The 12,298-nt window shown below is 43.0% G+C and overlaps 1 protein-coding gene across 2 annotated transcripts in view; it reads right to left on the bottom strand.

Annotated features, from left to right (window-relative positions):
* ZNF652 (zinc finger protein 652) overlaps positions 1-12,298 on the bottom strand; it is a 372,792-nt gene that overhangs the window by 243,993 nt on the left and 116,501 nt on the right. The gene's annotated exons all lie outside the window — the stretch shown is intronic.

Genomic DNA, 12,298 nt, shown 5'->3' with positions numbered 1-12,298 from the left:
AACTGCAAAGCTTCTGACATCAGAACTGAAATGGTGAGCCTCCACGGAGATAACAGTCACAACTTTGGTTCAATGAGCTTTTATCTATATGCAAAACATTTTGGGTTGAGCAACAGCTATAACAGGTGCCAGACAACTGAACCAACCACCAGTTAGTGCTACACTGAAGAATGCCCACATTAAACAATGAAACAGGAGGAAAAGACAGAAGACAAAACAAGCACTGGCGTTGCCAATAGGTCTCGCATTAGGAAAGTTTGAGCTATTGATATTGTAAATGACACTTTTTTTATTTATATGTTGGTTCTGAAAATAGCGAAATTAATAGCTTTGTCATTTACAATGCCAATACTTTTAATTTTCGCAAATGTGACACCTACAACATTTGTAATGCAATATGTGTTGTATTTTCGTGACTTAGATGTATTGATATTACACATAACAATTGCTTTACATTTTTTAAATAATTAATACTTAAATAAGTTATTGTAATTTATAATGGAAATAGCTTAAACTTTTATAAATAACTTTTGTGAAGATTATGTTCAGTGTATTTTATTGTGACGAAAATCCAAGAACAGAAGTGAAATATTAACATATTTTTGTGACATTTGTAATAAAGCTTGAAACATTGAGAGAACATATTTGAATCAGTTGTTGTTGAATGGTTACACAGATTGATGCTGTGGTAGCGCCGAGTGATGTTGTGGTGCCCCTGAGTGATGCAGTGGTGCTGAGTGATGCTGTGGTGATGCGATAGATAGAGTGTAATTATGTGGCGTGTAACTATGTGGCACGGAGTGGTATTTGGAGTGTATGTTGCATTGAGTGCATTGTAATTATGTAGCATATAATTATGTGGCACTTAGTGTAATTGTGTGGAGTGTGTGTTGCATTCAGTAGAGTATAATTATGTGGTGTGTAATTATGTGGCACTGAGTGGTATTTGGAGTGTATGTTGCATTGAGGGCAGTGTAATTATGTGGCATGTAACTATGTGGCACTGAGTTGTATTTGGTGTGTATGTTCAATTGAGTGCAGTGTAATTATGTGGTGTGTAACTATGTAACACTGAGTGGTATTTGGAGTGTACGTTGCATTGAGTGCAGTGTTATTATGCGGCGTGTAAGTATGTGGCATGTAGTAAGTACAAACGAGGTCCAACAGGTAAGAACTTGTAGAAATCAGCTTTAATGCAGCACAGAGCAAGTAGGACCATCCCCCATCTGACCAGAGCTCCAACTGCCAACAAGGCACATGAGAACTCCAGAACCAGGAAGCCCCACAACGATCTAGAGTGCCAGCCTAAGAAGAGAGCTAAGCACTGTACAACATATCTTCCCCCCCTTAACAAGGAAAAGAAAACAAAATTAAAATAAAGAAACAACAAGATCAATGTACATAGTCATCCAGATAAGTGGGTGGACGCCGAGAACGAGGACTCCTCAACCTAGCCTCAAATGAGGAGTAAGAAGAAGAAGTAGGGACAGAATCAACCGGGACAGAATCAATCGAAGAACCACCATGCACACACAAGGAAGTGGAAGCATCACCACTACCCACCTCCCCCCGTACAGCAGACTGAGAGGAGGAAGAAGAACCTCCACAAGAAGTTAACAAGTACCCATTACATCTCCCAGAACCACCACCCACCAACCCATCAGAAGAAACATCCTTCTTTCTTTGATATAGAGCCACCCTCCCATAATTCCAACTTTCCCCATTGTCCAAAACAACAAAATGTGGAAAAGCTTTCTTGACTCTAAAGGGACCCCTAAATTTGCTAAGACCCTTAGCACACCTACCCAGCTTTACTTTAACTAGATCACCCACAGAAATAGGTAAAGAATCATCACCAGAAGGTAAAGACTCCTCATCCAAACACCTTAACCAAGCAGGAGTCAATCTTGATACCGGTGCACGCCCACGCATTAATTCAAAAGGAGATTTTTCTCCATTCTCATGAGGTGTTGACCGGTAAGCCCACACAAGCTCTTGCACACGCTCATGCGAAAAACAACCACCTTCCACAAACATTTGAATCACCCCCTTCACAAGACGATTCACCCTCTCGCAGAGACCATTCCCTTGCGGATTGTAAAGGCTTGTCTTCTGATGTTTGATGCCACACTCACGTACAAACGAAGCCATCTTCAACGACGTCAATTGAGTGCCATTATCAGAGATAAGGACAGACGGATATCCCTCATTCAAAAAGACACCCTTCAGGAAATTAATAGTGGTATCGGTGTTAATCCTTTACAAACTGCACACAAAGCCACTTCGAGTAACAATCAATAACAACAATGGCAAAACGTTGATTCATAGGTAACTCACTCATAGGGCCTATGAAATCTAAGCAGACACCCTAAATATTCTATCTCCCTCAGAAGGAACGCACACTTCTCCTTCCTCAAAGTAAGACCAGCATCATCCACTCTTCGTAACACACTCTGCAGAATCCCATTGTGCTCCTCTAGAGAATCTCCATAGATCAAGATGTCATCTTGAAAATACAACACCTTGTCTAAACCCTTGAAAACCTCCGAAACTAATCTCTGGAACACACTGGCCGCAGAGACAAGCCCAAACGGTAATCTCGTGAACTGGAAAGTCCCTTCACTAGTGATGAAAGCAGTCAAATGCTTTGAATCATTATCTAAACAGATTTGATGGTAAGCATGCTTTATATCCAATTTACTGAAAAACTTGGCCCCCTTAAGTGTCGACACCAGCTCACCAATATTTGGTAGCGGAAACACATCAGCTACCACACATTTATTCAGCGAACGCAAGTCCACACAAAATCTAATTTTATTGTCTGGTTTCTGCAAAATTACAACTGGTGAAACCCACGGGGACACTTCAACAGGTTCGATGATGCCCCCTTGAAGCATTTCATCCAAAGTAGCCTTAACCTCTTTCCGCAAAGCAAAAGGGACCCTCCTCACCTTATGCTGGACAGGACAACTACCTTCCTTGAGGATTATATGATGAGAGTAACCTACAAGTTCCCCCAACTGATCCCTAAAAACATTTTTGAATCTCTCTAGAATCTCATTCAAAGAAGAACTGTCAACAATTAAAACCGGATCATCAGCCCTAGGATTAACTACTATATGCAAATCATACTGATGATGGTGTCCCAAAATGGCTGGCCCATCAATTGAGATGTAACTTTACCAGAGGCTGACTTATTTCTAAATTCAATCTTACCCTCAAAGTAGCCCAAGAGATCAATTTTCTAACCTTGATAGCCAGACGGAAAAATGTCACACTCTTTTAAAATCCTTTCACCCCACACACTCCTCATCAAGGATACTGGGATAATGGTCCACTTTGAGCCTGTGTCAATCAAATTGACAGACTTCCCATCAATCGTAAAATCTGCCTTTGGAATTCTCCCTCTACGTTCCCCACAAGAGCATACTGTATCGCACAGAACCAAAATCTTATTCACATCACGTTTCAGTTCACCATACTCGCTGACCACTGTTACCCTCAAGTTATTTTTATTTTTGCACATCTTGGCAAAGTGCCCCATCTTTCCACATCGTGAGCACTCCTTATTATTCGCAAAACAGAACTTAGCATCTGATGTATGCGAATAACTCCCGCACTTCGAGCACATTTTTGAACCACTCTTACTATTAGGTTGCTGTTGCACATTCTTCTTTTGAAGAATATAACCCTTTTTCCTGACAATAGCAACAGCCGCCGCCTCCCCATCACTATTGTCACTATTCACCACCTTATTAGAAACTTCTGCAACCCTTGGTTCTAACCCACTCTTCTGTAACTCTTTCATGCATTTTTCACTTTCTTCCACAACTTTAGCTAATTCTATAGCTACTTTCAAAGTTGGGTTCTTTGCTGCCCACAATCGTTCTTGAACCTTCCTATTGTTTGCCTGAACAATTAGTTGATCTCTAATTAGTTCATCAGCCATTTGACCAAAGTTGCACTTCACAGATAGATCGCGTAAGCGTGCGACAAAATCGTCAATGCTCTCATCTTCCAATTGCTTGTTCTTGTAAAACTTATATCTTTGCAAGACAAGATTTTCTTCTTTTCCAAATCTAGTTTCCAGTCTTGTTACTGCTTCTTTAAACTCATCCAATTGAGCCTGTGACCCAGAAGGGAATACTTGCGGTAAAAATTTAAACAGACGCTGTCCTTCCTTCCCTAATGTAGTCATCAAAAGAGCTTTTTTCCTCTTAGGTGAAAAATCTTCCCCATCCAGAGCCTCAATGTAGTTATTGAACATAACTATCCAATCCTCTCATGCCGTAGACGGATTCCCTGGTTCACTCAAAAAATTGTGGCGGAAGAGCAACATTGACTGGTTGCGCCATCACACCAGTGTATCCCAGTCACGAAAGTCAGGTGAGTTTAATAAGACAAAAAGCACTTTGGTTTTAGTCACACCACAATGTAGTAGCTCTTAAGTTTGACGTATGGAGTTAAAAATTGAGTTAAAAAGAAATGTCTTTTCTTTTTCAAAAGCAGCTTAAAACACAAACGCTTACTTATTAAATATCAGTCACCTCCAAATGTGATATCCAATTTCCCCCGAAGTTCCACGCAGCTCCTATCCGAAACGGTGAAGTTTCCGGTGAGTCGCGTCTCCTAGGCGACCTCCGACAGCCGATGCACAAATCACCCAAGATGGCTGTCTACGTCTTACGTCAGCTCGGTCACACGTCTGACCTCAGAGCTGCAACGTAGTCAGACGCGCAAAGAATGCGCTTCAGCAGTGTGTTTCAGCAGTTGCTAGGTTACCAAAAGAACTCCCCAGCTCACACGTTACCTGGGAGACGATGTTGACGTCACTTCCACTGCGAAGTCGTTAAAGAGGTTGCCGAGGTGATCCTTAGGCTGACGTCACTCTCCTCGACAACGACGATGCTGGGCAATGAAATCTTCATAAAATTCTTCAGGTACCGCAATTACCCTCTCGGTAAGAGGATTAACTCCACACTGCTCGCCGCAAAGGGTTCGTAGGGCAATGGAAACGCTACTCCTCTGTAATCCTTCTTCAGCTGCAGAATCAAATAGCAAAGCTGTGGCCAGATGCTATATCGCCAGTCCAAGTCGCCAAATGTAGTAAGTACAAACGAGGTCCAACAGGTAAGTACTTGTAGAAATCAGCTTTAATGCAGCACAGAGCAAGTAGGACCATCCCCATCTGACCAGAGCTCCAACTGCCAACAAGGCACATGAGAACTCCAGAACCAGGAAGCCCCACAACGATCTAGAGTGCCAGCCTAAGAAGAGAGCTAAGCACTGTACAACATGGCACTGAGTAGTATTTGGAGTGAATGTTGCATGGAGTGCAGTGTAATTATGTGGCACTGAGTGGTATTATTTGGAGTGTATGTTACATTGAGTGCAGTGTAATTATGTGGCGTGTTATTCTGTGGTACTGAGAGGTATTTGGCGTGTATGTCGCATTGAGTGCAGTGTAATTATGTGGCGTGTAAATATGTGGCACTGAGTGGTATTGTCTGGAGTGTATGTTGTATTCAGTAGAGTGTAAATATGTGGAGTGTAATTATGTGGCACTGAGTGGTATTGTTTGGAGTTTATGTTGCATTGAGTGCAGATTGTAATGTTATGGAGTTCGCTCTAAATACATTACCACTTAATAAAATCATATTACGAAACGGCGGAGGCACAGAGGGAGGGCACATCTGTCACTGAGCGTTTGAAGGTTGTGTCACATAAATGGAAGGATACATTAAATATAAAATCAGCGCTGGCATCGCTTTATTGAAATTATCTTCATAGAGGCTCGAAGCACTAAAAAGGCACGAGTTGCGGGCTGATCAAAGCAAAAATAAACGTGAAAAGAAAAGTATTTGGTACATTGTATCAAAAAATACAAATAATGCGGGCTCATTAATGACAATTCACTAGTAATGCAGCTTGATAAATATTTATCGTAAACTGAAGCAAAATCACGCGTAAAGCAAAGCAGTTTGGAGATTGTAACAAAAAGCACTAATAATGTGGACTGGTACGTGTGATAGTACAAACGGGAGCAAAAATCAAAACCGCAGGCAGCGGAAAAGCAAGCTTCGTAGTTGAAAGGCCCAATACAGCCTTGTTAACATAAACCTAACATGTATAAAATTTGTGAAGTCGTTACTTTGGGCTTCAAGAAGACGGACGCCACAGCAAATGTAATGAAGACCTGTGAAGTCCATGGGTGCGGCTGCAAAGCAGCAAAGATGCAGAGTACTAAATGTGAAAATCCAAAAAATGTTGTTTGCGAAAGAACGTAGCTCAAACAGAATGCACAAAGAAGCTAAAATTTAAATTAGTTGCTACATGAAATGAAATGAATGAGACTTATTTAGCGCACGACTTACCCTGGGGCATCTCAGCGCTTGCTTAGGGAACCCGTCCTGGTATTCCCCTGTGAGATAACCCTGGCAGGGTATCCACAAGGTGAAAGTCAGGCATCCCACCGCGAGGGGCCGTTGTGGAGATTAAGCAAGCTATTGCCCAGAGTCGCAGAGTGTGAACCCGTGAGTCGAGAAGGCACCGGAGCGAGAATTAACAAGTCCGTGGAATTTTTGAGCCCAAGACCCGCCGAGGCGGGGAATTGAACCCTGGTCCCGGGCCGAACTCTAGCTCCAGGTCTGCCGCTCTAACCCCTGAGCCACACTTCTCCACTGAAGACACTCCACTATCTCCGCTACAGCGGCGGAGATATCACTAAAAATGCGGGCTGTGAAATGTGAAAACCGTAGTGATGTGGGTTGAGAAATGGCGTAGCGAAAATAGAAGGCAAAAGACGCTAAAAGCCAAGCATTTGGTACTTTGTAACAAAGAATACTAATAATACGTACTGCGAAATAAACAAACACTACTAATGCTTGAGAAATGTGTATGCTTCAATTAACATCAAAATGAAGTTAAACAGCATGAAAACATGAGCTGTGCTTTTATACAACGGATGCAGTCTCTGGGAATGGCAGTGGGGAACGGATTTGGGACGAGGGATGAGTTCCTTAGGCAGAAAGCAGTCTTAATGGGTGGCATTTTGACAGCCCCTGGGATGGTAAGTCACTGGAGAGGGCGGTCGCGACGGAAGGAAGTTGGCAGACTGTCTTGAGGGGTTGTGGCCCGTGGGTGGAGCAATCTGACTAATGGGGGGGTTTGGAGTAAGAGCAAACTCACGGTGGCGTTAATGGAAGGAAAGGCAGGCTCACGGGCGGTATAAGGGTTCGGGAGCAGATTCGCTGGGGCAGATTCACGGTGTCAAAGCAGACTCACGGGCGGTAAGGGAGGAAAGGTGGTGAGGTAGCCTCCCTGGGGGGGAAGGCAGCCTCAGGGGTGGTAGAGTGGAGGCAGACTCACGGGGGGGGGGGAGGCGGATCCTGTTTGAAAAGGGAAAGCAAGTGCAAGACAAGCACAATATGAATGAGAATTCACATATTCAAATTGCTTTTGTCCGCACACCCGGGTTGAAACAGGATTTGCCAAAATAGTTACCTAATCGGCTCTAAATTACGGGAGACCGCAATAAAAATAAAAAGCCAACGGTTTTTACTGTATGAAAATACTCTAGGCTACTTTGAAAAAAAAAAAAAAGGGTGAGAGAAAGATAATTCTCTCGCCTCGGTGCCCACTCTGATCAGCGTTCACACTCGGCAACTCTGGGCATTAGCTTGCCTCATCTTCACTAACGGCCCCACCAGACCGCCGGGGATGCCTGGTCTCACCCTGGAGATACCCATTAAGGGACCATCTCTCAGGGAAGCCAGGAAGGGTTTCGCAGCGGCCGAAGCGCCTTGGGACCCTCCGGGTAAGTAGTGCGCTATATAAATGCCTATACATTTACATTTACATTTATTATATACGCAGAACTACAAGTCCCAGAATGGAAAAGAGAAACTGACAGGACGGCATACTCATAGGACACGAGTCGGGGCTACAAGCAAGACAAACATGCGCAATAGGCAGAACACTATAAAACTGTTTCCAACATGGACAGTGGATTAGTTGAGACGTCACTGACATGAAACAAGCAATATAAAGGGTTTCGTTTCACTACAGTGCTTTACAAAAACTAAAGCGTCCGGGAAACTGAAAGTACGGCCGGCCACCGGCCAGCCATGAATAATTAGGGGAGGAGAAGCCTCACAGCACACGCTGGGAGAAGCCCTTTGATGTGCTGTGTGGCCGTGAAAAAATGCAATTAGGAGGGAGGGAGGCTGATGCGCGTGCTTGTTTGGTCACGTGATTCACCTGAACTCAAAGAAAAACGCACCAAAAAGCCCTTGGGTTGACGAGCATTTTGAGCACTTGAATTCTCGCTCCGCTCAATGCGCATGCGCGCATTGATAGGTCGCGAGACCTAAAAAAATAACAGATGGTGACCATGTAACCGCATATGGATTTCAAAGTTTAGACAAACTTTAGAGCTTTAGTTTCAATCAAGGTGATAATAATAACCAATTTCAAACCACAAAATATTTTGAGTGTACCCTGAAGCCCCACAATCCCAATCTAATTAGTACTGTTGGAGACAGCATCCAGATGAGACGCTGCGTGTCACTTCAGACTGCTTTCAGAACGGAAAAACAACACGTGAAACAAGAAGCAATGGGATGAGTCATATAGGATGGGATTCACCTGTATCCAAGGTCCTTTAATCAGGACAACTAATCAGCAAGGAGTTCGGTTAGAAAGGAAGTCCAAATTTAGGAGTTTTCTTTGGGAGTTTCCTTGAACAGTACAGTTGCATTTGGAGTTCATGGGGAGGCTGAGGATATTCCACAGTTTAGGACCCTACAGTCGAGGGATCTGCATCGAAGTTCCGACCTCTTGCCAGACTGCTGATGGATCAGGTTGGCAGATGTTGATGGGAGGTTTCTGGCTGGGGAGTAATGAGAGATTGATTTCTGCATGTATTCTGGGCTTTTACTCTAGTAAGACTTGTGGACAGTGCACTTGGACCTTGAATTTGATCCAGGCTCCTTCTGGAAGCTAGAGGAGGTGAATTGTGACTGATTGTCATCATGGTTGTGCGTAGATTTAGGAACACATCTGCCTGCATATTTCTGAGGAATTTGTAGACTTGGTGTGAACTTCTTTGGTAGGCCTTTAGTGACGGATGTTCTGGCAGTCCAGTGATGCCATGGCATGAGCTCCTTCGCTCCACTTGCTGATCAGTCAGGATAAATGGAAGTGTTTTGCAGACTGGAGTGCTGGAGAGGGATACCACTGATAGGTGTATTGGGTTATGGGACAACAAGAATTCAAAGACCTATCTGTTTTTTTAGTGGGACTGTTGGGTGGGGCGAGAGGACCCCCAGAGCTTGGGGGCCAGCAGAAAGGTGCGGAGCCTGGCTCAGTATGCACCATTACAAGGATCTCCGTATTGTCTCCCTTCATGCACACAACACTCCTCTTCATCCAGCTAAGCGGGTTGTTTAAATACAAGCTAATGCTGGATGTCTTTCTCGCAGGAAGTGAATTTGAGTGTCATTTACAAACATCGGGAAGCTGACTTTGTATTGGCTAACCAGTTGGGCCAGGGAGAGAACACAAGGGTTAAGGAAGAAAGCACCATGTGCCTGGATGATTCAAAGGCTCCAGGTTCTACATATGTGAATGCAGTTAAAAAGAAGAGATCTAATCCAGGACAAAACAGATCCAGATATTCATGTCTCAATCCATGGAATAGAGTAGTTGCTCCTATAATTTGTAAGGAATTCATTATCAAATACCTCAAGTCGGAAATATCTACTCCCGGCTTACATCACTAGCAGTGATAGGAAATGTTCTATATGTCAGAAAATCTGCATACAGGCATGTTCTCACCTTATATGTAACAGCGACCTATAGTGCAGGAAAATAAAAACAAAATCCGTATTCTGTTACTACCGAGTATAGTGGTCTAAACTATGAGGTGCTCCTGCGTCCCCCAAGTCACTCAATTCTTACCCGTGTCAGGGTCAGTATTCTTGCAACTCCTGCTGCGGCATGTACGCCAGCTTCCACGTTCTAAATAAGCGCCATCTTGTTTCCTCTACTTATTCTATTTTGCGCTTGCAGCAGTCCCCTAATTAAAGGCTGGACATACTAGTATACATATTAGCTTTGCCATTTTTGCTGTGTCACTACTTTATTCATACCTGTAAAGATGCACGTTTGCAAACCAAATTCTACTGTGGCGTATCTGCAAGCTTCTGCTTTATAAACAAGGGCCATCTTGTTTCAAATATTTATTCTTTCCGTGCTCATGGCCTTACCTTAATTAACCCCTTGCATGCGCTGAGAATTTTCGCATTGTGCTGGCGTTTTTAAAAGTGGGCGAGATTCAGACGGCCCTCAGCCGTCCTCCGCAAATGCACAACGTGACGCATGATGGCTGGGGGCGGTCATGAGCATGCAAGGGGTTAAAGGACAGACCATACTCGCAATAGCTCCGCCATTTTTGTGTGTGAAAGTGATATCGGCTATGTACTCCTATTACTGTACTAAGTGTCAACTCTTTATACAGAGAGACTCTCCAAATATGTAGATCTATTTTTACAACCATTTGTTGAAAACGTACCATCACATATTCGTGATACTAAACATGTTTTAAATCTGTTAAATGATATACAATGGGAACCTGGGATATGGATGGTAATGTTAGATGTGATATCTCCCTATACCAGCATTACACATGAAAAGGGTACACTCTTACTGTATCGCAAACTGAACACAAGATCAGTGGTGCTTTTGGAACATACGCAGATGTTGATGTCTATGAATAACTAATTCTTGAAACAATGTGTTGCCGTTTGAAGACTCATGGTAGAGGCAACTACAAAGCACCACAATGGGTTCCAGATTTGCCCTTTCTAATGCCAACCTCTTTATGGGAGTGTTTGAGGAGAGTCATGTTTGGGGCCAGAGAAGTGCTCAGTGGATTGAACATATATTATACTGGGGTCGTTACATCATTGACTGCCTCATGATATGTACGGGCAGTGAAACAGGAATGAATTGATAACATACTTGAAGCAGAACAATGTTAATACAAGGTTCACATCTAAAGACAGTAAGAAAAAGATTTGGATGTGGAGTTGTATGTAAAAGGGGCTACATTGCACAACAAGCTCTATCGCAAACCAGCATGTAACGCAACCCTGCATGCCTCCAGTTCACATCAGACACTGTCAAACTAATGCCAAACCTTTTTGGAAGATGAGAGCGAGACTGAATTGTTGTGAGGAGCATTAATTCCGAAAGTGCATACAAGATATGGAGAAAAGATTCATGTAAAGAGGTTACAGTATGCGAGTAGTAAGGAGGAGAACGGCAGGTATAGACAGAAAATACACATTACATACACATGCGCATATGAGAGACCAATCTAAACAAGTACATTATATTCCGGACTATAGTGGGTTATCCTATAGATACCGCAAATGTTTGAGGAGACACTGGTATGTGTTACAGGCACATAAAATGCTGGAATACTTCATAAATGCAATGCCAAGTGTTACATTTTCGTAGAGATCGCACATTGAGGCCTTACTAAGCCCAAACTATCCTAGACAACAACGGCATGATAACTGGCTTATGTAACAAACACTGGGTTTTTTCAAATGTGGCAACAGTGTAGGTGGGCCAAGTACAAAAATAAAAGCTTTACATACAGAAATATGAAGGAATATAGTATATGCATGAACATTACTTGTCACACAAAGTTTGTGGTATATATCATTGTATGTACGTGTGACCGTTTGTATGTAGGAAGTACAATCCGCGCTCCCAAAGAGTGAGTGAGCATATGAGAGCGATAGAAATAGGTGACACGATATATCCACAATATATCAAAGTTGTTTTGATCCGGCTCGGACGCCGATATCCGACTGTAACTCGTACTCGACAATGCAAGCATCAATGGTTGTATAACGGTTCAACGCATGCAATTACTACACATGCCTTTACAACGCATGCGTCATTACCATGCATGCATTTCTCGCGAAAAATGGTTTAACGTGTATGCCTTTACCATGAAAATATTGCGGTAAAGGCATGTTATTTAAAAGGAATACCGTCTCCCGTAATTCTTTCACTTATTACGGTCTTTTCAAATGGGAGTTATTTAGTGCTTAGCGATCAAGACTGTTGCGGAATGCAAGCTGGAGTTCCCCATGTTTTGTCTGCTTCCAAGCTCGTCACTTGTTCCAACAACGTCCTGTTCCCCCAACACAAGTCATTGTTGTGGCCTTCCATTCCGACTTTAAAGGTGGATTTCAACAAGCTAAACACACTCTAAACTTTA

This window comes from Lissotriton vulgaris, chromosome 5 (genome assembly GCF_964263255.1).
Source record: "Lissotriton vulgaris chromosome 5, aLisVul1.2, whole genome shotgun sequence".
Classification (NCBI taxonomy): domain Eukaryota; kingdom Metazoa; phylum Chordata; class Amphibia; order Caudata; family Salamandridae; genus Lissotriton; species Lissotriton vulgaris.
Note: the sequence above shows the minus strand (reverse complement) of the source record. Positions and strands in the feature narration are given on the sequence as shown.